Source organism: Equus asinus, chromosome 21 (assembly GCF_041296235.1).
Source record: "Equus asinus isolate D_3611 breed Donkey chromosome 21, EquAss-T2T_v2, whole genome shotgun sequence".
NCBI classification, from domain to species: Eukaryota; Metazoa; Chordata; class Mammalia; order Perissodactyla; family Equidae; genus Equus; species Equus asinus.
Genome location: NC_091810.1, coordinates 43,286,508 through 43,312,002, shown reverse-complemented (window position 1 = coordinate 43,312,002; position 25,495 = coordinate 43,286,508). Strand labels below are relative to the sequence as shown.

At 42.0% G+C, this 25,495-nt stretch overlaps 1 protein-coding gene and 1 long non-coding RNA gene across 3 annotated transcripts in view; one reads left to right on the top strand and one right to left on the bottom strand.

The window, feature by feature from the left end:
* The window catches only part of ERC2 (ELKS/RAB6-interacting/CAST family member 2), a 912,338-nt gene extending 911,268 nt beyond the window's left edge, over window positions 1-1,070 (bottom strand). For both annotated transcript variants that reach the window (XR_011496408.1, XR_011496409.1), the window contains exon 1: window positions 758-1,070. The gene's annotated coding sequence lies outside the window, so the exon portion shown is untranslated. The remainder of the gene's footprint in view (window positions 1-757) is intronic.
* LOC139041380 (uncharacterized) lies at window positions 421-11,403 on the top strand. Its single transcript, XR_011496410.1, has 3 exons — window positions 421-555; window positions 4,387-4,501; window positions 8,011-11,403. It is a non-coding gene; the product is annotated as an uncharacterized lncRNA (long non-coding RNA).
* Window positions 11,404-25,495: the final 14,092 nt, after the last annotated feature.

The following is a 25,495-nucleotide window of genomic DNA, read 5'->3' as shown; positions in this document are numbered from 1 at the left end:
TAAGAGCGCTGTTTTATTATCCCGCACCAAAGCAGCCCTTAATCTTCACTGTCCTAAGATGATCTTTCAAAGGCTCGGACAGTATAATTTAAAAAAAAAAATAGGTACACCCCTCTAAGTATTTCTTTTCTTGTATAATTCGGAGATAGGAAGGAGGAGGGAAGGAATGTCGTTCAGTTTAATAGGTGCACATGCTATTCCTTTTCATACACCACCACCCCCTACCCCTCCCCAATAAACCAGGCTTCATTTCCCCTGACAAGGATTTTTTTTAACACGCTCCCCTCGGAGCCCACTGAGGCAGCCAGGCATCCCAACCCCTGTGCTGGGGCTCCACCTCTCTCCACTTTGTTCTGCTTGGGGTTCCCTGAGACCCTTGCTCCTGCGAACACCCCACCCCTTGGGGAAGAGGGGCAAAGCTAGGGGAAAGAGGGGAAGCCGGAGAAAAGAAAGGCGATGGCAGTGAGGTTGGCTGCCGGAGAGGGACTGCGGGAGGTGGCCCGCGCGCCGGAGGAAGCCGTGCACTTGTTCCAATCCGGGGGTTTCTACATCAAGGTAAATCCACCCTTAGGCCGCCTCATCCTTTCCCCCGCCCCAGAAAGCCCCCGTAGAGGCGGATGGTTCACCCCTCGGCTCCCCCCGATAACGCATTGCAGCTCCCCACGAGTGAGGGGGACCCGCACGAGGGATGCCCAGGCACGGGCGCCCCGAGGGAGCCGGGCGCCCAACAGCCCCGGCCCCGGCGTCGACGTCTCACCTTTCCGATGCTCGCCCCGGGGCCGTCCCACATGGATTTTTACAACCTCACGTCGCCTTGGCCCCGGGCGGCCGGGAGGAGCCGGCGCCGGCGCCGGAGCCGGAGCCCGAGCGAGCAGGAGCGGGAGGAGCAGGAGGAGCGGGGCGGGGCGGGAGGGAGGGAGAGACGGAGGGAGACACGGCTCCAGGGCCGGAGCCCGGCGCCGGGCCGGGCGGGGCTGACGGCCGAGGGGGCGGCACCCGCCGCAGTCCCGAGACGCGCGCTCGCGCGGCACTGCCAGCGCCGCGCTCCGCCGGGCCCCTCGCCCGGCCGCTCGGCGCGCTCGCTCGCCGGCCGCGGCCCTGACTCACATTCCCAGCATTCCCGAGGAGCCGCTGGGGGGGCCGGGGCTGGGCAGCGGGCGCCTCCACGGGGGGCAGCAGAGAGCGCCCGGCCCGGGCGGCGTGCGGGCGGCGGGTGTCTTCGAAGCGCCTCCTCCCAGGACGCCGCCGTCTCGAAGCGACTCGTCCCCATCTCGTGTCCTCGACGCCCCTTCCCACGTACTCGCAAAGGCTGCCAGGCACTCCCGGGACTAGTCAGGTGGCTTCGGCGACAGAGGCAGGGATGACGCTTGGTGGAGGGAATGCAACTATCTTTCAAGTTAAGCTTTCGAGTAGGGGTCGAGGTTCCCATACTCTGGCACCCTCCCGTTAATCTTCTTTAGGAAGGTGAAGGAATTTCATAACGTTTTTACTTTCTTGTTCCCCCAATGAAAAGAGAATGGAAGATGAAGAAGGGAGCGAAAAAGAAAACATCATAGTTATCATTCATTCATTGCCTCCTCTGTGCCCTGCAATGTGCGTCCATTGTCCAATTTAAGATAGAAAGATGGTGTCTGAGTTCATTCACACCTCAAGATGACGTGCAGGAGGACATGGACAAGTTTTCATTGGAAAAAGCTTCCACCCAAGTCTGAAGCCCCAGCAATTAGCATTTTACATTAGGAAGGGCATTCGAAACGTCAAGGGGATCTACAGATTTGGTCTCTCTCCCTGAGTAGTGAATTTGCAGGACTAGAGTAGTGATTTCCTTCCTATCCTGATGAGTCTGCTTTCAGCAATTTCAGTGACCAGATCTAAATGTCTCCTGCTGGGATGCTCAGACAAATAAAACAAATCCAGCCGTGGGATGTCTGGGTGAGCAGAAGTGTAGAATCTGCGCAAAAACTGGGGATGACTCCTTTGCTCCCCTGATGGGAATTAAAGTGTTAAATGAAGGAAATGGACCCTGAAAGTGGAGGATGTCTTCCTGTTCCAGCCCAAATGCCCTGTCCCTTAAGCCTTCTTTTTACACCTCTGGTATTTAAGGTTTTTCACAGACTCATGGCCCCTGAGGCTTCTTTGCCCTCGTCCTCTTTTTCTCTCAGTCGCCAAGAAATTGGCACTCATTCTGTTGACCTGATTGCTCCAGGGGACAAAATCAAGCTACACCTGTTGTGTTTAGTTTTCCAAGTGCATCCTTTACAGCCTCAGCTGAAAAGACTTGTTATATATAAAAAAGCCTTGTTGAGAGTCCTCTGAGAAGTCCTAAATCCCATCTTTTGAAATGTGGCTGTTTGAGTACCTCCTATGTACCGCACTTACATTTTCTCAACTACTCTCACAGAAACTCTGTAAGATGTTTACTAGCTTTCAGAAAAGTCAGGGAACATACCCAGTGAAGAATGTATTTAAATCTATGCCTAAAGTTCCCTGTTCTTGGGTACTCATTCTCTGTTCCTTTGATGGTTTGGTTCTAAACGGAATTCTTGGACTTTATAGGGACAATGTCTTATCTATATGCCAATGTACGTTTTCCCCCCAGAGAAAAGATCTGTGGTTCTCAACAGATTTCTTTCATATTGATCCCTTGAAAAAGTTAAGAATAATCACTTTAAACAGAAGCAACTCTATGCAGAACAAGGACTGGAAGTTTCGGGGATTTTAAGTCATCTTTACCCTCTCTCAGACTTAGTGTTCTCATTTTAAAATTAAAAAGCTCAACTGCAGGATCTTAAGATCCCTTCCAGAGCCAACATTCTCTAACTTTATGTTTAAATATACGTTTGTGTGTGTGTGTACATACAAACACATGCAGAGCTCAAAATGCTTGCAAGGAGCCATCGTAGGATCTTACTCCTGAGGACAGATAATTATAAAACATGTTATGTTTTATAAAACCTGTTATTTGGCTCCGGGTTTTTGTTGGGTTTTGTTTCATTTTGCTTTGTTTATTTTATTTTTTTCACATCTTTCTCCATCATGGTGATCCCTTCTCCAGCAAGCCAGAGGGAGCGCACTTTTATGACAGGTATTTGTTCTCATATATTCATTCACTCAAAAAATACTTACTGAGTATCTACTCTGTACTAGTTCCTATGGGTTCAGAGCCCTGCCCTCAAAGACTGTATAGTATAGTAAGGGAGACAGACAAGAAAACAGGCCATTATACTACCATTTATGAAGGGACAAAGCTCTGGGAGCATGCAGGAAGGACAGCCAACCTTTCTCCTTGGGGTCCAGAAAAGGTTTCCTGAAGACATGTCATCAAATTTGCTTGCCACATCCAACTTTCCTACCCTATCCTGTACTCAGCCCAGAGCAGCAGCCTCCATGCTCTGTGACCCCAGCCATAGGAAACTGGATCTTTGTGGGCACTTCCCCTTGGGTGGGCTGTCACAGGCTCTCTCCACAGTATTTGAAACTGGGCCATGAGAATGAGTCAGCCAGACTGAATGGTGAGCTTGTAAATGGTGGTGGCCCAAATCAGAACTGTGGCACCCAAAACCATGATGCCAAAGTTATTGAGAAGTGAGCTCTAGAAGCTGGTCTGCAGACAGGAGAATAGACAGCCATATAGATGGAAACTGAGATTCCTAAAGGCCTAAAAGACGTGGATATCTAACTGCCTACTTGATATCCCCAGTGTGGGTATCTAACTAGCATCTCAAACTTCATTTGTCCTAAACGGGACTCTGGATTTTTGTGTACCAAGCCTCTCCTCTCCCAAGGTCACCCAAGAGGTCAATGACATCAACATTTATTCAGTTGCTCAGGTCCAAACCTAGGAGTGTCTTTGATTTCTTTCCTTGCTTATACCATATATCCACCCCATCAGCCACTTCTGTCAGCTCTGCCCAGTGCCATGTTGGAGCCTAAAGCAAAAGGAAAACTGTGCACTCCTATATATTTTTTTTTAATCAAGTAGAAAAAATTAATAAAATCTCTACAATGAAAAAACACGACTGTATCTAAAGGCTCATATTGCCCAATCAGTTCTCTCACCACTGTCAACCCTCATAAACCTGCTCAGTGAGTAGACATGATGGCCCAGTGGCCCTGGAACTGAGCACGGGTTGGAAACAACTGTTCTTGTTACACAATGATGCAGGGTCATAAAACAACAGCAACAACCTTTCTCTCGCTCTCTTTTAATATTTTGTTCATTATGGGTTTTTTGCATTCACTTTTAATTCAGCAATTGCAAAGAAGAACAAGGATTTATATAGCCCATGCTATGCGCGGGGCCCTGTTCTGAGCAGTTTATGTGCATTAACTCATTTATTCCTCATGATCAATCTGTAAGATACTATTATTATGCCTGTTTTACAGATGAAGACACTGAGCCACAAGAAGATAAAGTAACTTAACAAGCCCACACAGCTAGGCAGTTGTAGGACCAGGCAGTCTGCCTTCAGTATCAACAAGGCAAAATCGACTGAGCTTGGTGAGTGATTGGATGTGGGACAAGAGGAAGGAGCCAAGAATGCTCCTGGGAGTCTGGTTTGGGCAAGTGGATGGATAATGTGCCATTCACTAAAACTGGAAATAAAGGTGGGGTAGGGAGTACAGGTTTATGGAAAATTTATGAACAATTTATTGGTTCAGTTGGAGCTTTTTGAATTTGAGGTGCCGGGGACCTCATGATGGAGATATCCAGAAGGAGGCTATCTCAATGTGCTTTGAGCTCAGAGGAGAGATATATGATGAAGACAGTGTACAAGAGTCATCGCATTTGGTAATTAGAGCCATGGGCATGGCTGAATAACCCAGAGCAGTCATTAGCCATTGGAAGAATCTAGTTAGATAAGAAACAAAATCCCTAAACAACTCACAATTATCTGTTCTTCTTAGGCACAAAGTCATTTGTACATCTCTTAACAGTGTCAACTTTAGTTTAAGAGAAACATCATTGGGCTGCCATAAAAGAAAAAGACCCAGTTAACTGCCCAGCCACCACCACCACCACCACAGTTGACTGGGTAAGAAATAATCACCTGACCTTTAGGAAGCCAACCTATTGGCTCAGCTAAGCCAATCTAAGCCAATTCTCTTTACCAGGAATGTTTTAAGACCTTTGTAGCCCTAAGCATCATAGCAAATATATAAAAATCCAACACCATTAGAATATATGCCTTTTTTTCCGTGGAAATTTTTCGAAGTTTTTTTAACTCTGCTTTTAAAATTATTTGGCTAATTCATTTTATGCATTTGTGGCTATCATTTTTCCCTAATGATCAAGCAAACCCAAGAATTATTGTGAGATGAGAAGAAAATCTAACCTACAATTGTTTTGAAACAGAATGAAATATTTGTAAATGTGAAAAACCATAAAGTTAATTTTTGTAGACATTTATAATTAAACATTTATTAATTCCCATTTACAGTTTCTGTAAATTTGTAATCTCAAGGCATACAAATCTTTTAGGGGCTTGCAAAAATGTTAATTAAAAGTCTATGTAGGGGGTGGCCCCATGGCCGAGTGGTTAAGTCTGCACGCTCTGCTTCAGTGGCCCCAGATTTCACTGGTTCAGATCCTGGGTGCGGACCAGCACCGTTCATCAAGCCATGCTGGGGTGGTATCCCATATAGCACAACCAGAAGGACCTACAACCAGAATATACAACTACGTACTGGGGGCCTTTGGGGAGAAGAAGAAGAAAAATTTAAAAAAAATAAAAGATTGGCAACAGATGTTAGCTCAGGTGCAAATCTTTAAAAAAAAAAAAAGTCCATGTAATGTAAAATTAGATCGATTTCTTTAGTTCCTTGATTTCCAATAACTTTCCATTTCTATAACTCTGGGCACTCATGAAATCTCTCCACCCTTGCTGTCCTTGGGTTCCATGAGAGGCCCCTGTGTCCTTCCAATAGATACATACCTTTCTTTTTTTTGTCTCGGGTAGCTTGAGCAATTTTCTCTTCCTTGCAGCTGCAAGTACTCCCTGAATTGGAAAGCCAACTTCCCCATGCTCAGACGAAGCCCGTCACTCCAGTCCACTAGAAACCAAAGGCTGAATCTGGCGCAGTGACCAGATTCCCCAAAGAAAACAAACCTGGGGGAAAGCTCATAAATAGATATTGTTACAGTCATTGGGAATTCCTCACTCTGTTTCTAGAAGGATGTGGCAGATGGCCATGCTGAGCCCCAAGCCTGGCCTGTATCTGCTTCTATGTGGTATTTTCCATGAGCTATTGCCCATCCCTTGTGCCTCCTCTTCCTTCCGCACTCCCTGGCTTGGCTATTTAAAGGGAGCTCATTAGCACATTTTAAATTATGCTAAAAGCTGTAAAATTAAAAGGACTTTTTACCATGCCCATTTTTCAAGAACAACTTCATAGTGGAAAAGGCCCATAGGAAGGCCCCAAGGAGAGGAGTAACTACAGATGCAGGTTTTAAAACCTTCAAGATACTGCAGGCTCACATTTTCTTTTGGCTTCACCCAAACCCTGGCTCCTTTAGACTTGTGTTTTTTGCTACTAAAGCAGTTACATTCTAATACCATTGTGTTTTCCTTCTAAAAAGCTAAACGCATTATGGAGAGTTCATCTATTCTAGAAACCCATGAAGAGTTCTTACCTTGAATCTTGTCTGCCTCTCTCTCCATGCAAATGGTGAAAGGACCCAGCAAAATATTTTGGGGCCAGCCCTGTGGCGCGGTGGTTAAGTTCAATGTAGTCAGTTTCAGCAGCCCGGGTTCATGGGTTAGGATCCCAGACATGGACCTACACCACTCATCAAGCCATGCTGTCGTGGCATCCCACATACAAAATAGAGGAAGATGGACACAGGTGTTAGCTCAGGGCCACTCTTTCTGAAGCAAAAAGAGGAAGATTGGCAACAGGTGTTAGCTCAGGGCCACTCTTCTTTGCCCCCCCAAAAGAAATTTATAAAAAGAAAAAAATTTAAGCAAGCTGATAATAATAATATATAATAATAATAATAATGAAAGAAAAACAACAAAATTGGGAGAAGGGTGTTGAAACATGAAAGGTGTTTGAAATATCAGTAACATAGCAAAGCTAACCTTTTTTTTTTTTTTGGAGGAAGATTAGCCCTGAGCTAACATCTGCTGCCAATCCTCCTCTTTTCTTTCACTGAGGAAGGCTGGCCCTGAGCTAACATCCGTGCCCATCTTCCTCTACTTTATATGTGGGACGCCTACCACAGCATGGCTTGCCACGTGGTGCCATGTCCGCACCTGGGATCCAAACCGGTGAACCCCAGGCCGCCAAAGCGGAACGTGCGCACTTAACCGCTGCGCCACCGGGCCAGCCCCAAGGCCAACCTTTTTTATGTCTTCCTCCATAGTAGCAAAAGTTTAGCATTTAATAGTTGTATGTCTTCAGACAGGTTTCTTACTTTGAAATTCAGTTTCCTTATCTGTAATATAGGAGTAGTTCACGGTTCCTTCTTAATGTGGCTGTGATAAGGATAAAATAAAACCGTGCAGGTAAAGTCCTTAGATCACACAAGAAGTGGTGGCCTCTGTCCCATAATGTTGATCATGTTAAGGAAAAGGGTTAAATTTACATGTAACATTGTCAGGAGTTTTAAATGAATCTGTGAAACGCCACGCTAAATGGCCAGGACCAGGGTGAGTCAATGGAGACACTAGCCTTGGGTACAAAATTTAAGGAGGCACCAAAATCTTAGTAATCAAGGTAAATCATAGCTTAATATAAAATTTTTGAAAAACAGATCCACAAACTACAGCCCATGGGCTGGCTGATTGTTTTCGTAAATAAAGTTTTATTTCCGCTTTCTGAGGAACAAAGGAAACAAAGAGAAAAAAGAGCTGGAGTTTCAATTAGAGGCACTGTACACCCTGGGGTTCCAAACTAGAATTTCTTACACTAGGAGTTTTAACTTACTGCCAACTTCCTGATGTCGTGCTTCCAGCACAACAGTCCTGCGCTGCTGAAAATGCCGCCATGCATCTGTTATCTTTACAGCCCGGAGCCTCCATGGGCAGGAGAAAAACACCTACCTACCAAAGGGTCGGTTCCTGTTGTGAAAGGATGACAAGCCACCTGGAAATGTTTCTTGGGACCAAAATGGACTTGTTTACCCTACTTAACCCAAGGACCCCAGGTCTACGGAATACCTGCTTTAGGCTACATATTTGGAAAGTCGCTGACATAAATGACTGAATAAATGCTCTGAGTACTCCGTAAGTATGAGTCATATTTTAGTAATAGGAGAGTCGTTAATGTAATTTGAAGAGTGGAATCTGCAGTTGTACTGCAAAGATGTAAGTGATGGGCCCATTAATCAGCCTGCCTTAGGACAATGGCCAATGCTAGATAAAGGTAGAACAGGGCATGGACCCAGAAAACAGGAGAAGGTGCTGGTTTTCCTTCCAAGCATTAGGTACATATCCTACCACCTACAAAAGTGGCTCAGATTACTAAATGTTCTACCACGAAGCAATTCTTATAGACAGTACAAAGCTTCACAACTTATCCTGCCAAAAATTTGTCCATTTCTTGAAACAGGCATTGGACCAGCTCTCAAAAACAGAGTTCTTTTCCAAACAAAAGCCTTCACTACACAATTAAATGAAAGAGAACTAATTTGCTCGGAGGAGAATAATGAAAGAAAACAAGTTATTTTAAACGATAAAAATATGTACCAAATTGGCAACAGCTTTAGAATGATTGCTCCCGGGTTTGATTAATGAGATACATTATCAACTGAGCAAAGAGCTTACTGGTTTAGGACCTTTTTTACCTAACCTTTTAATGAAAATCTTAAAAAAATTTTTTAGCTTACAAAAGTAAGAGGAGCAGGTTGTAAAATAAAATTCAAACATTCTAGAAAAAGTGAAAATCTACCCTCAGAATCAACCAACCACATTTAACAGCCTGGTGTATATTCCCTTGGATTTTTTGAATGTATATTTTAACAAAAATTGGGCCCAATTATGATTTTTGTCTTTCATTATTCCTTGTTTCCTCTTCTAGCTTTAGACCTTGTCCTTCTGGCTTCAGAAGTTGTCATATCACCTTTCCTCCTTGATCACAGTGATTGCTCCAGGGGCCAGACACAGGACCACAGGTCAATTAGAATCCTTTCCTGGGGTTTTTCAGCTGGAGCTCTGTGCTTCTCTCATCAAAGAGCTGTAAGAATGTAATAACAGAGTTGGTAGCTCCATGGCTCCACTCTTATAGAAAAGCTGCAAACACTGAGAAGCAGAGATAAGAGGCAGAGAGCAAGTCTTGGCCCTGAGAACATTCAGGTCCCTGATTCCACTGCTGAGGACCCTGAAGTTCCCATCATTCCCAAAGCTCTTTTGTGCAGCACTGTCTTCAATTCTCTGAGCTACTCCAGCATCCTTCTAGTTCTTATGACTATGCTGGACCCATAAGTAAGTTCCATTTCTCACTGAAGCTATTCTCTGTGGTTGTCTGCCCCTTGCAACCAAGAGAGTCCTATTATACATATTCTACTGCAATTTGATTTTATTCAGCAGAAATTTTGCATATTAGGGACAATTTCCCTGTCAGTGCACATCCCTCTCCCTTTTCAATGGCTGAATGGTAGTTCACTGTATGAATGAATGTTTGTGACCTTTTACTAGAGCCAGGTATACAAGAAGGTTTTAAAAGTGATAAATATAGAAAATTATATTCAACTTGAACAGCTGCTGCCACATCAGGAATGATGATGATTGTTATGTAAATGAGAGGCCAGCACTGATGAAGTTTAAGTAGCACTTACTCCCCAGCCATCCTTGCAGTACTCATCGTATCTACCGTAGGGAGAATAATTTGTGCCATTTATTATCACCTCTGCTGGATGATTAAGACTATGCCTTATGCATCCCAGTTCTCCTCCATGCCTAGTAGTAAACCTGAACTCACCCATCCATTCAAAGGGTGTTTAAACTTCTGTTTATTAGAGGGATGTTTAGGTGAAGTTGAGAGGAGGCTACATTTGTATTAGTTGTTGAGGCTTGGAACCATAAGTACAATTCCTATTGAATCTGAATCTGTCTGGTGACTGGATTGGTGGTTACCAGAGTGGAAGTGGGGAGGGAGGAGGGAGAAAGGGGTGATTAAGGACATGTGTATGGTGATGGATTGTAATTAGTCTTTGTGTGATGAACATGATGTAATCTACACAGAAATAGAAATAGAATGATGTACACTTGAAATTTATATAATGTTATAAACCAGTATTACTGCAATTTTTTTTAAAAAGTAAAAAAAAAAAAATTTGGCTCTGTCTAAAGGTCTGATACCCAGTGTTTCCACCATGCAGTTTCTCAGACATGAAGCAACTGTAATAAAGAATTAGGGTTAGGCTTTACGGTCAAAAAATAATGGAGTAAAGTCCTAGTCCCTCCCTTTATGAGCTGTGTGGTCTTGGGCAATTTACATAACCCATTTAAGCCTGTTCTCTCATCAGAAAAAAAGGTAGGGGGGATTAATAGTACTTGCCTCATAGGTGATTTGAGAGAATTAAATAAGAAATTGCATGTAAGGTTCCTATGACCATGCCAGACCCCCAGTAAATGCTCAGTAAATGGAAGCATCATCTTCCTGATATACAGTAAAATTCAGTTGTCAGGGCTGTACGCTGTTTCCACTTTCCAAGTTTCTCAACTGCCAGTATGACTTTCAAAAGCTGTTCTTTCCAAAGTTTCAGAACTCACACAAAAATCTGGGTGCTAGCCAGGAAACATTTGCAAGCAAAATAGTCCTAAAAATAAGAAAGGGATGCATGGCTTTTTAAATGTTGTTTCTCTTTAAGAGCAAAATTATACTGTGAGTAAAGATCAAAATTCATTGTTTCTGTGACCTTGTTCAAAAATGAAGTTTATTGGAGCATGATGCACGTCAGATGTTGTTTAGAGTGACACGTGCCCTTCTCAGGACGTGTCAAACATACACTGCACATCTGGATTTTTTTCTAGCAGGTGTTTCAGGCTAAAGCAGGAAGGAGGACCCTGCATTTGACAACAACAGGGAGCTTGGAAGCCATACGTTACCTCCCTGAGCAGGTGCACTTGAAAGTGAGGGTTCCAGAAAAAAGCCAAAATGCTGGAGCGTCACTGATGATGCTGCTCACCTTTTCAAAGCACCTGAAACATTAGATTTTAGCACAATGTTAAATGGAAGAAAATTCTGAGCCAGCTTCCCCCTCCCTGAGCCAGCTAGCCTCTGCTTGGATCCTCTCTGTGAGAGAGGACCACAAGGCAGTCCATTTCATTATCGAATGGTTCAAAAGGTTAGATAGTTTCTTCCTATATTAAGACTAAAGTATGTGTGACTCTAATTGTACCCATCAAAACCAGAATGAACGGATGTGTGAACAAATTAATATTTACTAATTCTGAAACCAAAATGAGGCTTGCTGCTCTATTTTAAAATATAGTAGACCTCTAAATTTCTTCATTCTGTGTGAGTTGTGAGTAAGCAAGTGTGAGTGTACGTATGTACGTGCAGGTGTGGGTGTGTAAATATGATTGTGTTTTGCCATGTCCACATAAATGGCAGTGGGCTTATAAGATCCTGGAGGGTTACTCCACTGTAGTTATTTTTATAACCCTCTTTGTTAATTCTCAAAGTCATTGAACATCAAAACACTAAAATAAAGTAATTTTATTATGGACTAAACCCATAGGTCCACCTCATTTTTAATATAAGACAAGAAATGGAAAAGAGTCAAATATTTTGCCTGTTTTGCCAAAGCCCAAAAGCTTTCTTCTTTGGGCAAGGAAATGCTTACACCATAAGGAGTAATTCTTTAATTGCTTCTCATTAGAATAAGTGCCCGGTGTGTCCTGAGTCTGGGGAACATGACTAACACTTGCCTCACCCTGCAGTGACTGCAGATGAAGCGTGGGTGAGGGCGTGAGGATGGTGGGCATCGCCTCAATGCTGCCTCCTCCTCTAACCTTACAGCTGAAATCAGGCACCCACTAATATCCGTGGGCCTGGAGCCTCTTTCCAACAAGTGTGAGAATATTAGGGAAGCTCAGATACTGAGTCATTCTTGAAACAGAGTTTGGGGAGAAGTAGCTTAGTAACTAGGAGACTATGGCTTTGGAGATAAAGAGACCCCCAAGTTCCACCCAGCCTCCACCTCTAACTCAGCCAGGTGACCCTGGGCAACTTACTTAACCACTCAGGAGAATGGAAATAACACCTCATATAGTCGTTATAAGAATTCCATGAGCTAATTCATAGACAGCTCTTAGCACAGTACCTGGCATAAAGTAAATACTCAAAAATGTTAGCTATACAGATATCCAGAACCAACCCCTCAGACTGATTTAATCATCAACAGCGGGGCACCTATATGTTCTAGAAGCCTCCCACCAGACAAATCTAGTGTGTAACTAGGATTGAGAATCCCTAGTTCAGTTTTGATCCAAACATTCACCAAGAATGAAAGAAGGACACCTGCTATTCATGATTGAACTCTAGTGGCAAGTCAGTTACAATTCAGAAGGAGGAAGAATGAATTTTACCTAAGGAACCTCAGGATTTGCATGAGGTTTTGGATGCATTTGATGGGACAGGGGGAGTTGAGAATGAGAGGAAGAGGGTTACACTAGTCTTGGGCAAAGACTGAGATGCGTTAGGACAGCTTGAAGTCTATTTCAGATACTGGTGATGGTCTCTGCCCACTGCCCCAGGAAGTCATGGCTGAGTTTTGTGTAGAGGGAACCTGTAAGCCAGAAGTGATGGGGCCATTTCCTTTGGGTAAGGGCCTGTGAGACCAGATGGCAAAAGCAAAGCTGATTCAAGGTCCAGATGACAAGGGGCAGCACTCATGATAATAATAGTAACAGCAGCCACTCTTAATATATACACTTGTGCCAAGCAGTTTATATCTGTCAACAACAGTAATAGCTGATGACCATTGAGTGCTTACTACCTATCAGCACCAGTCTAAGTGCTTTACAGGCTTAATTTCATTTAACCTTGGGAGTAACCCTCTGAAACAGCTGTAAGAGAAAAGAGAAGCACAGAGAGGTGAGGTGACTTGCCCAAGCTCACACTGCTAGTAAGGTCAGGCTCTAATTGGGTCATCTGCCTCCCAAGTCCAGGTTCCTGACCAACTGCTAGACAGCTGAGACTCCTACCATCTGACACATTTGAGGCAGCTCTAGAATGCCCATCCCAGGCTTCATATAAGCAACTGCCTCTTCAGAAGGTGCCGCCTACATAGCCACAGGATATAAATTTGTGCCAACGTCCTCGGAGTGGGCTGTGGTTGGGTGTTCCAATTTTAATTGTCAACAGCAGTGCCCAAGTAGTTTTTCTGGCCATTCAACCCACTTTGTCTGAGAAAGGGCAGCTGGCGGTCTGTCAAAACAAATGCTGCAAAACGCATAAAGGCAGGGGGTGGGGAGCAGATGTAGTCTCTGATGGGAACAAAGGTTAAAGAACATGTTTCTTCTATGACACCGGCTTCTAAAACTTAAAATGACAAATGAACCTCACCTTTGGGCACTGGAAACTTCCCAGGTTATCAACAACAATTGTGATATGTTTTTGAGCATCTCTGTGATTCTTCCTTGTCTCAATCCATTGGTTTGAGAAAGTGCATAATTATAAGTAGACCTATTCACAGAACCTTCACCTCAAGAGGCTGAAGCACTTCCATGTCAGAAGTAAACCAGAGGGGACAATGAGATTTCTGGCTCATCTCTGCCTTCAAGACTTGCCTTTTGGCCTTAGGTAAGTGATTGTACCATAGGGAGTTCATTAGAGGAAGCAGAAAACAGGATGGCTGACCCTCTCACATTGGCTGTCCACAGGGGAAGGCCCAAAGATAAACAAATAAGGCTTTATTCTGTCACTGGGTTTCATTATCATCTGAGGCTGTTCCCTATTGCAGAATATATCCTTTGTGGCATTTACAAGCCCACCGGAAGTTGACACTAATGACTGCTAGTAGCACATTTTAGTTTTCCGTTTGTTTGATTTATCCTCCTCCTAACAACCCTTTGAGGAACAGAATGCTGATTTTATCCCCATTGACAAATAAGGAAACTGAGGCACAGGACTTGCCTCGTTTTACATGGCTGGTACTAGAATTATGACTTCTCCAATAAATTCATAGCCAACCATGCTTGTACAGAGATTGACTTAGAGCTCCTGTCTTGAACACTCTTTGAAAGTAGGTATAATATGAGCCTTAAATAAATGAAGATGCATATGAAAGATATGGAGTCAGAGATGGGCAAGATTAAACACGGGAGGACTCTTGAGCTGAACTTGAAGGACTTCCCTAATAATAGAACCAGCCACCACTCGTTGAACACTTGCTGTCTGCCAGGCAGTGGGCCAAGAGCTTTGCATACATACATTTCCTCACTCAGCACTCGCTACAGTCCTGGAAGGTGGGACGTACTCCCCACTTGCAAGATGAGGGACCATATCCCACAAAGTAACTCTCCCCAAATCTGGGCATTTCTCACACCAAAGCCATTACTGCTCACCAAAACTGTGATGCTACCTCCTGTGATTAATGGATTGGGGCAAGGAAAGGCATTTCTTAAAAGTAATTCAGTGGTCTGAACCTTAAAAAGTACGTTATCTTAAGATTTTGCATGCTAAAAAGAAAAATCAGGCAAGTGTTTTTAAGGGACATTTAAATTGTTTCTACACTTCCCATTGCTATCTATTAGCATGATGGAGTAGGTAAGCAGTCTGGCTGCGTTTGAAGCAGGAGAGCCTTTCTAAGCCTCAGTTTCCTCATCAGTAAAATGGGGATAATAATATACCACCTCATAGTGTTGTTGTGAGTGAATATATAAAGCATTTAGCATAGCTCTTATTACATAGTAGGCACTCAATAAAAGATGGCTGCTATCACATCATAGTAGCAGACTGATATTGCTAATAATAAATAAGAGAGATGTAACTGTAGTTAGCGAAATATTCTGATTTCAGATTGTAACTTTTTATTCTCTTCTTTGCTAATAACCTTTTCGCATTGATGGGTGTTTTATTGGTATTTTTTTTCTAGAAGCTTAGATTTGTGCCTTTCTTTGGTGGGGAGGGTTCTGGAATCATTTCACAGTCATGGTTGCTTCTGCTTGGAAAACAGAAAACCAGAACAGCACCGACAGTGGGGTGGAAAGATGTAATTTATTATCTCTTCTCCTATTGTGAAACCAGCAATGCAGATGCACCAGATGAAGAGCAAGCAGGGGGTGCCAGGTTTTCTTCATTTAAGAAAATGATATTGGAGCAGTCATCAACTGGCATCCAAGTGTGCATGGAAGATGGCATTTCTTGTTTAAGGTGAGGAACAGCAGTAATGGGCAGTGCCAGGAACATCCCAAGTGTCTGAGTAGCCTCACTATGTGGGAAGAAACAGCAGCAGCTCCAGCTGGCTGGCTCCCTGTTGGGGCTCAATGTTCTTGGAAATGTCCTGAATCCCCAGGTCTTACTGATACTCTTCAAGAAGCCTGACAGAAAAACTCTGCATGCCTACATCCCAGTACATCAAAGTTTTGTAAATGTTAACTTGTCTGTAGCCATGTATCTTGTTTGGGTTTGAGGTCCCGTTTTCACACCCATTATCTTCATAACCTAGGGCAATTTCTTGCCTTCTCTGAGCCTTGCTTTCCTCATCTGTATATTGGTTATAGTAACAGAAAACCCGAATTTAGTTTAGAAGTAACACAACTTTGAAAATAACACTGAGATAAGATCCACCAACAAACTAATTGACACAACGTCATACAGCACAGTGACTTGGACCAAAGTTCTTTGGGGCCTGGATCACCTATAAAATTCTTTTCCAACAGATAATTCTCAATTGTAATTTTTTTTTGCTGGTTTATGCACTCTGCTTCTAATTTAGGGCAGTCTTTCCCCCAAGAGTCAAAATGCATTCCATGGAGTGCTAATCCCATGAGACGCTCCTGGAAGAGGAATTGGACACCACAAACCTCTCTCAGAAATTCCCGATGCACATTAGCAAATGAAGCCCTGCAGTGTAGAAACCTATCTGTATTTAATTCACTATTTCCCAGTTATTGGTCCATGGAATCCTTTTTGCCTTTAACACACATTTAAATCCCATGAAGCTAGTGTTCCAAGGAACATACTTTGGGATGTTGGTTCTCAAATATTCATGTTCATCAGAATCACCTGGAGAGCTTGATAAGACACAGATTTCTCAGCCATGCCACCAGAGTTGCTGATCCAGTAGGTCTGGGGTGGGGCCCAAGAATTTGCATTTCTAACAAGTTTCTAGGTGATGCCAGTGCTGCTGATTCAGGGACCATACTTTGAGAATGACTGTTTTGAGATATATAAAATTAGATTCATCTCTACTTGTCTTTTTTTACTAACTTCCAGGCTGTTTTGCTAATAACTCTGGGCTATCAAAATCCATAGCAGTCATAGAATATTTCACATGATTATTTTGAAAGTTAAATGAAATATTTCAGGTAAAGCCCTTGGCATAGTGACTGTCACATAGAGTTTCAATGTGTCCACGATTATCATCAATAGAATCATAAGAGTTAAGCCCTGATTTTAGGGTCCCAGAGTAATATTGATCATTTTTTTTTGGAATACTGATAAGAATTTCCTGTCTTGTTTCCTAAGTAAGTTTTCTAATTTTCTATTTATTTTTTGTTTTTATTTTCTATAATCTTTATGGGCATACGTCTAGAACTTTAAATATGATGGGTAAAGTCTAATTGCTTAAGAGCAACTAGTAATGCTTGCAGTTCCAGACGGAAACAAGGCACCATGAGGTACTATCTTAATTACTATTCACCTTTATTGAGTACTCATGAAGTTTTAGGGCACTGGGACAAGCACATCACATACATCATGTCATTTAACCCTCCAGGCCCCCTACAAAGCAAACATTCCCCATTCTCCCAAATTATTCCCCATTTTCAGATAAGTAAATATCTGAAGGTAATATCTGAAGGTAAACCCTTTGCCCAAGGGAACAGCTGGAAGGCATTTGCCTCCAGCAACAGTGTTCTCAAGGGCTCCACAGCTTGTGTACAGTTTGCAAGCGGAAGTATTTCTCTCAAATCTAGTCCTGCTGCTGATTAGACAAATCCCCTTTTCGTTGCCCACAGCAGAAATCCCATCTGAGTGTGCTCACCCAGACTCAGGAGTGTTTCATCCCTTAGGAGTTAGCCCTTTCAAAGATTTCTCTATTCATAAGATGAATTGTGGGCTGGTGCTGAGTCAGCACGTAGAGTCTTACTGGTATCCCTGCGTCCGCGTGCATAACAGCATGTGCTGAGTAAGAGGTTTGGAGTTGCTTTAATTCCCTCCCTGTGGCTCTCGCCTCAAGAATTGGCGTCCTCCACTGCTGTGGCCTGATATGCCAGCACAACACAGCAGCCTTCTTGGACTGTAGGACTCTAATTTTTTCAGTACCTTCTGGTCTCTTTTGCCCTTGAACTACAGATATCGACTTTTCACTTTAATGTACATTATCTAGAGAAATTCAAGGCCAAAGATAAACATTCCACAAGGTCTGCCTCTGTAGGAATTAGACTCGAGTAGGAAATGGAGGAGATTCTATGAGGGCCACATTTATTGCCCTGCGTCCAGATTGCCTGAGCATCATTGAACAACTCCCTGCACAGCTGGAGGGCTTATCCTGGGGAGACTCAACATGCTCGGAAATTTCTGGATTTTTTACCTTTTAAAAAAAATATGATATTTGACATCCAGAAGGCACTGTATGACATTTTTACTCTTCATATTTACTAAAATAAGAAATCTTCTGTGAGAAGGGGTCATTATATTAGTGCAGGTTATTAAGTATTTGCTAAGCCCATGTTAGGTTGCTAAGTACCTATCATTTATCCTATATTCCAAAGTTTCAAGAAGTTTAAAATCAGATCCAATTGAAATGGATGCCCCACTCAAAAAAGTATAAATATTCTAATCTAAGAAAACCAAACCCTTGACCTTCTGGGTTATAGAAATCCTAGAAAGTGAAAGAAGATTGTGTACCACCCTATCTGCATCAAAGAGGGAGAAGGAATTACTTATTTATGTGCATCCTGGGTCAGTTTAGCTTCACCAGTTCATTCCACATTGTCAGCAGTGTTTATCAAGCACTCTTCCCGAAAGGTCTCTGCCAGCTGAAGAATTCTCTGACCTAATATTCACAGAATCTTAGACTTGGACGGGCTTTTTGAGGTCGTCTCATCATACACTTTCCTAGCACAAGGCTTCCTCCGTGACATTCCTGACAGAAGTTTTACAGATGTGGGCACTCCTCTAGCACCATCTCCCTAGCAGGCTTCCCGTGACCTTGGTCAGAATTCACCGCTACCCCCAGGCAGTCTCTGTAACACTTCATACATCACAAGTGCCATCATTGTAAGGATCATCATAATAATTGCAACTTACTGACCACCTACTAGGCACCAGGCACAATCATATCTAATATTATACAATAACTTTGCAAAGTAGGTATGACCATTCCCATATTTCAGATAGGAAATGGATAAACTTGCTCTTCTATAACTTGTCCAAGGTCACAAAGCTAGAAAGTGGCAGAGACATATCAAAAATGAGGGATCTCAAGCCTGTACTCCAACTTCCCTCTCCATGCCACCTCTCTTGCCAATTAACGCGTCATGTTGGAATGACTCTGGATTCATCTGTTTCCTCTCCACTGAGAGTAAACTTCTTGAAGACCAATACAGTGTCATGTGTCTTCTGATCTCCAGTCCCTACCACTATGCTCAACACATAGTAGGGTATCAATAAACATTACCTGTTGAGTAGTCCACTTCCCTGAACCTTAGCTTCCCCAAAGCCTCAAACTCTGATTCTAGATCACTTTCTTTGTCCCTCTTGAATCAAATTGATGGAGATTAATAATCAGGAAGCAAAATACATCACATTAATGTAGATTGAAATTCTTCAATCACATGATATTGATTAAGAACTCACACTTGAAAGAGGTACTGTATGCAGAAAGGTATGATTATGCGGACATGTGTGTTTAGAACTGTTTTTCTATGTTTGTTGGTAGAAATAGAACGCATTTAAGTATGAGGATTCAGCCCAGCCAAGGAAGAGGCTTGATGAAGAAGAACAGTCTGTATTTTTTTTTAAGATCTTAAGACTACAGGAGAGGGGGCCACTGATATGGAGTTTGGGAGCAATCCAAGCTGAGATTGTGGGCTGAGGTCCATATAAAAGATATTTGGGGCTGGGAATAAAAGGGGGCAAAATGAGACCAACAGCTGCAGAACTTGTGGGCACAGCTCACGTATCCTTGGCATTAGCATCTCTGCATGAAGATGCCTTCATGTGACCGTGAAGCAACAGAGCTTCCCTTCCTGGATTGCTAACTACTGAAGCACACTGTTGCCTTGATTGCTGTCCTCTCTCTCGCCTCCACCAAAGATATTGAGTCCACTCAAGGTTGGTGGGAAGGGGATTAGCATTCACCCCCAGAAGGAAGCAACTACTGTTTCCTCATGGAAAAGCTCATCCTCTCTTCTCCTCTGTGGCACCAAAGAAAGGACACTCCCTTCCACTGCACTTCAAACTTTCTCTCTCTCTCACTAGCCCTTTACTTGTTCCAGCACCCATCCCTTAAATGCTTTCCTCATTATTTTCTCTGCTTGTCCATACCTTATTGATCTTTCAGCCCTCCTCTGCTGTGAAGCCTTTACTGACCGCACCAGCTCACACTGACCTCTTGTTAGGAACTGAATTATGCCCCCCTCCAAATTCATAGGTTGAAACCCTAACTCCAGTGTGTATATTTGGAGATATGGCTTGGAAAGAGGTAATTAAGTTCAAATGAGGTTATTAGATGGGGTCCTAATCCAATAGGACTGGTTTCCTTGTAAGACAAGAGAGACACCAGGAGTGTGGTGCACAGAAAAGAGGCCACGTGAGGACACAGAAAGAGGGCACCTGTTTGCAAGCCAAGGAGAGAGACCTCAGGAGCATCCAACCATGCTCCCACCTTGATCTTGGACTTCCAGCCCCCAGAACTGTGGGAAAATAAATTTGTGTTGTTTAAGTCACCCAGTCTTTGGTACAGACTGAGACACTTCCCTCTAGAGTTTTTTTGACCTTCCAACCAGCCTGCCTCTCTGGTGGTTTACACTGTCCTGTTCTCCGTCATTATGTTAGATTGAAGTCTGTTCTGGTTAATTCTCCCTTGTTCACACATTGTTTCACCAATATGTGAAGCAATCTTACCTCCCAAAGCACATCATTAACTAATAGGAAAAAAAATCAGATTATACAAGCCTCTTTTATTTTAAAATACCTAGAAGGAAGGCGTAGACTCTGGGCATTCAATAAATCTAAATTGCTTAAATAAGTGATAGTTAAGCTACTCCTGCTAGTTACCAGTTGTGTAACTTTGGATAAGTTAATCCTCAGTTTTCACATCTGCAAAGGGGGAACAAATTCTTTCTCCTAAATAGAATTTATCTGGGATTTTGGTGAGGATTAAATGAGATAAAACCATTTGGCACATAGTAAGTGCCCCATTAAAAGAGAACTATCATCAAGGAAAAAATAAAATCTTTAAAAAAAATAAAAAGGGGGGGCTGGCCCCATGGCTCAGTGGTTAAGTTCGCGCGCTCCGCTGCAGGCGGCCCAGTGTTTCGTTGGTTCAAATCCTGGGCGCGGACATGGCACTGCTCATCAAACCACGCTGAGGCAGTGTCCCACATGCCACAACTAGAAGGACCCACAATGAAGAACATACAACTATGTACCGGGGGGCTTTGGGGAGAAAAAGGAAAAAATAAAATCTTTAAAAAAAAAAAAAAAGAGAGAACTACCATCATTATTTTGTTCTGAAGCTACATCTGGGAAAAGGAAAATGATTTCACCTAGAAGGCACAAAATTGCTGCAGATTCAGTTCTCCAGTGGATAAAGAAGTATGTTTCTTACCTTTCACTTTTTCTTCTTTTAAGATGAGCCAGACAGAATTTTACTAGTTGAAAGAGATAAATAACAGAGTCCAGGTTGCCCCCTCTCTCCGCTGGCACTCCAGAATGGAATGCTTTTTGCCTCAGTAACGTTTTCTAGTTCCATTAGTTATGTTTCCATTTAAGTAGCAATTTGATGAGGCTAAAGCATCAACTACAATATGTTCTATTTACTGGACACATAAAAGGTCAGGATGAAGAAATGTCAAAAGGTGGACTTACCAGTCCTTAGACGTGAAGGCTCTGGTTTCTGCCGTTTTAACTTTTTAAAAATCCCAATGTCCCAAACGCTATTTTGAACAGATTGTACAGAAAGACAAGTTAACCATATTAACATGTTATTAGAAAACTTCTAATTACCCACATGCAGAAGTGGGTGTAATCTGTTACAGGATTTCAACCTTTGTGGTAACTCATTCCGCCGACACTACTGACCAAGTCAGAGGGGTTATCCTGCAATTGTACAATTTGCAAACGTTGATAAATCTGGTGCCTTAAATCATTTTTATGAAGAATTTGTTGCAATACTCATCCTTTAATTTAGAATCTTTACAAAGGATGGCTTTGTTGGCTGGCTCAGGAGTCTTTCCAATGCTAAACAGACTTCCCACTCTCCACACCCTCACTGCCCCTTCAAAAGTGAAGAGCTTAATCAATACTAATTGAACTTGGGATAAGGCAACTTAAAAATGACTCTTATAATTTAGCACAGACCCAATTCATGTTTTCTCAGATCCTTGGATTCAGTAGAGCATCTGAAACCTCACAGTCAAAAAGTCTTAGTTAGTGACTTATACATGCTTAGCTGTCCCATACCATGACTCTTGCATAATGGACATGCGAGCTGATCTGTTGAGCTGCCAGGGGACTTTTGTGATTCGATTCTTGGTAAGGAATTTCTAGGGTAATATCCATATCACTTTTGAAAAGGCTTCTCATAAAATCCCTTACTGAGGACCAAAAGGAAAAATAAAAATTGAAGAGAATCAAATTTCCTCATGACAATAAATACAAAACTGAAAAGAATGAAATTTTTAAAAGGATACAGACATAGGGAATAGTCATATATCCTACCTAATATTTTGGTTTACACAATTCCTTTTCATCTTTTTAAAAGCATAAAATGGTGCATGCTCATTGTATGCATGAATAATAATGCAAATATGTATCAAACAGCAAGTGAAAAGTCCCTCACCTTTCCGCTGACATCCCAGTCTCTAAATAAAACCTACCATTAATATTTTAGTGTATGACCTTTCAGATTCTTCTACTCATACATAAGCAAATTTCTTTACCTTAATAGATTATACTGCACATACTGTTCTCTATCCTGTGTTTTTTAATCCAACAAAATATTATGGATCTCTTTCCTTTCCCATTCATATAAATCACCCTTCTTAGTGTCTGCATGTTAATTACTAAACCATAATTTAACCTATCTCCTGCCGATAACGTTTAGGTTTGTTCCAATTTTTCACAACAAATAATGGTATCATGTCGATATGATTCCAGAACAAAAATACTGCATACTTATTAATATTTCTCTAGGTTAAATTTTTAATGTGGAAATATTAGACCAAAAAGAATCCTCATTGGTATTTTGATAGATTCTGCCAAATTGCCCTCTAAAGTGTTGCAACAATTTAAACTCTCCAGAACAGTATACATCCGTACTTAGTTCCTTAATCCTTCACCAATTTTGAGCACTATATACAGTTTTCGTTTTTACAGAGTTCTCATTTCCACATTTGCATTTGCAGTCTCTTATAAAACAGTAAAGGACCTGGACATTGTTTACACACTATGTGACAAAGGAGTTTAAAGTTTGGGTTCTTTAACTCAAGGCAATAAAATCTTTTTTAAAAAAAAAATTCTTAGGCCATGCCCTCTCCCAATTATTTGAGAACTTGGTAGGAATTCCTAGCTCCATTGCTAGCTGAAACTTCCACCATGAGTTTCTGGGCTGCGCATTTACCAGGCTTCCTGATGGCAAAATACCATCTCTTTTCTTTGGTAAGAAACATATTGAAATACTATCACTTGCCTACATTTTCCTGACATGCTAGAGTTGTTTCACGCTGGAATGACAGGACAAAAATATCCAGCGCTGTCCCACACTCCAGCTGATTCTCAGCCACAGAGTTTGGCAGTGGAAGCTTCAAGAGGCTTTCTAGGTTCTCCAATGAGCTACTCATCCCACACACTTCAGCACCTGGACAGCTCTCTTGGCACCACCTCTAGAGGGAGATCATGGTAACCAGCTTGTTGAGCCCTCTAGTGGCAGCTTTAGTTGTTGCACAATGGTTTTTTGGTTTGGTTTTTTTTTGAGGAAGATTAGCCCTGAGCTAACCGCTGCCAATCCTCCTCTTTTTGCTGAGGAAGACTGGCCTGAGCTAACATCCGTGCCCATCTTCCTCTACTTTATTTGTGGGACACCTACCACAGCATGGCTTGTCAAGCAGTGCCATGTCTGTACCCGGGATCCGAACCGGGAACCCTGGGCCGCTGAAGCTGACCATGCACACTTAACCACTGCACCACCGGTCTGGTCCCACACGACAGTTTTTTAATTACTTGGGTAATACTTGAAAACTCTATTGCTATAAAAGACCCAAGCATCTTAAGACTATAGAGAGTAAATATGCAAGTTTCTATTACCCTCTCCTCTCCTGCTTCCCTCCTCAGATGTAAGCGCTGATAAAACACAACACACACATATACTTACCTACAAACACCTTTTGTTATGTGAACAGATTCATTCTAGACTCATTTGCTTTTATTTTCAGCCAGTAAAATTCCTAAGAGACTTTTTTTTAAATCACAGCACACATCTCCTCATATTCCTGGAAGACGGCAGGGAGGAGTGGCTGAAAGTGTGTGTGCTAACAATAGACTGGTCATGAATCCTAATTCTGCCACTTCCTAATAGTCTGACCCTGGCCAAATCTCTTATCCTCTATGTGCCTCAGTTCACTCATCTGTGAAGTAGGAATAATAAAAGCTTATACCTCAGAGGTGCTTTAGAGGAGATAAGTGGTAAATACAGGTAAGCATTCAATAACTCTTAGCTTATCACTATTTTAAAAATTATTTTATTGAGGTCATATTGGCTTAAAACATTGTGTAAATTTCAGGTGTACATTATTATATTTCAATTTATGTGTAGACTGCACTGTGGACACTACCAACAGTCTAGTTTTTGTCCATCACCATACATATGTGCCCCTTTACCCCCTACCCCTTCCCCTGATCCCTTCCTCTCTAGTAACCAGTAATCTAGTCTCCTTATCCATGTGTTTATCATATGTGTATCTTCCACATATGAGTGAAATCATACACTGTTTGTCTTTCTCTGTCTGACTTATTTCACTTAGCATAATACCCTCAAGGTCGATCCACATTGTCACAAATGGCATGATTTTTCTTTTTTATGGCTCAGCAATATTCCACTGTATAAATATACCACATCTTCTTTATCTGTTTATCAGTTGATGGACACTTGAGTTGCTTCCATGTCTTGGCTATTGTAAATAATGCTGCAATGAACACAGGGATGCATAGATTTCTTTGAATTGTTGATTTTGTGTTCTTTGGATAAATACCCAGTAGTGGGATAGCTGGGTCATATGGTATTTCTATTTTTAATTTTTTGAGAAATCTCCAACCTGTTTTCCACAGTAGCTGCACCAGTTTGCATTCCCACCAGCAGTGTATGAGGCTTCCCTTTTCTCTACGTCCCTCTCCAACATTTGTTATTTCTTGTCTTGTTAATTACAGCCATTCTGACAGGTGTAAGGTGAAATTTCATTGTAGTTTTGATTTGCATTTCTCTAATAATTAGTGATGTTGAACATCTTTTCATGTGCTTGTTGGCTGTCTGTATATCTTCTTTGGAAAAATGCCTGTTCATATACTTTGCCCATTTTTTGGTTGGGTTGTTAGTTTTTTTTTGTTGTTGAGGTGTATGAGTTCTTTATATATTTTGGAAATTAACCACTTGTCGAATATATGATTTTAAAATATTTTCTCCCAGTTGGTGGGTTGACTTTTCACTTTGTTCATGGTTTCCTTTGCCCTGCAGAAGCTTTTTAGTCTGATGTAGCCCCATTTGTTTATTTTTTCTTTTGTTTCCCTTGTCTGAGTAGATATGTTTATTTAAAAAGATACTGCTAAGACTGATGTCAAAGAGTGTACTGCCTATATTTTCTTCTAGAAGTTTTATGTTATGACTTCAGTCTTACATTCAAGTCTTTAACCTATTTTGAGTTTATTTTTGTGTATGGTGTAAGATAATGGTCTACTTTCATTCTTTTGCCTGTGGCTGTCCAGTTTTCCCAACATCGTTTATTGAAACGACTTTCCTTTCTTCGTTGCATGTTCTTGGCTCCTTTGTCAAACATTAACTGTCCTATTATTACTATTAATTGCATATTAGCTGGTACATAGAATTCCATAGTATGGATGTGTGGGAGGAAAAATAATTTTCCCCCTATCTTTCTAGGCTCTT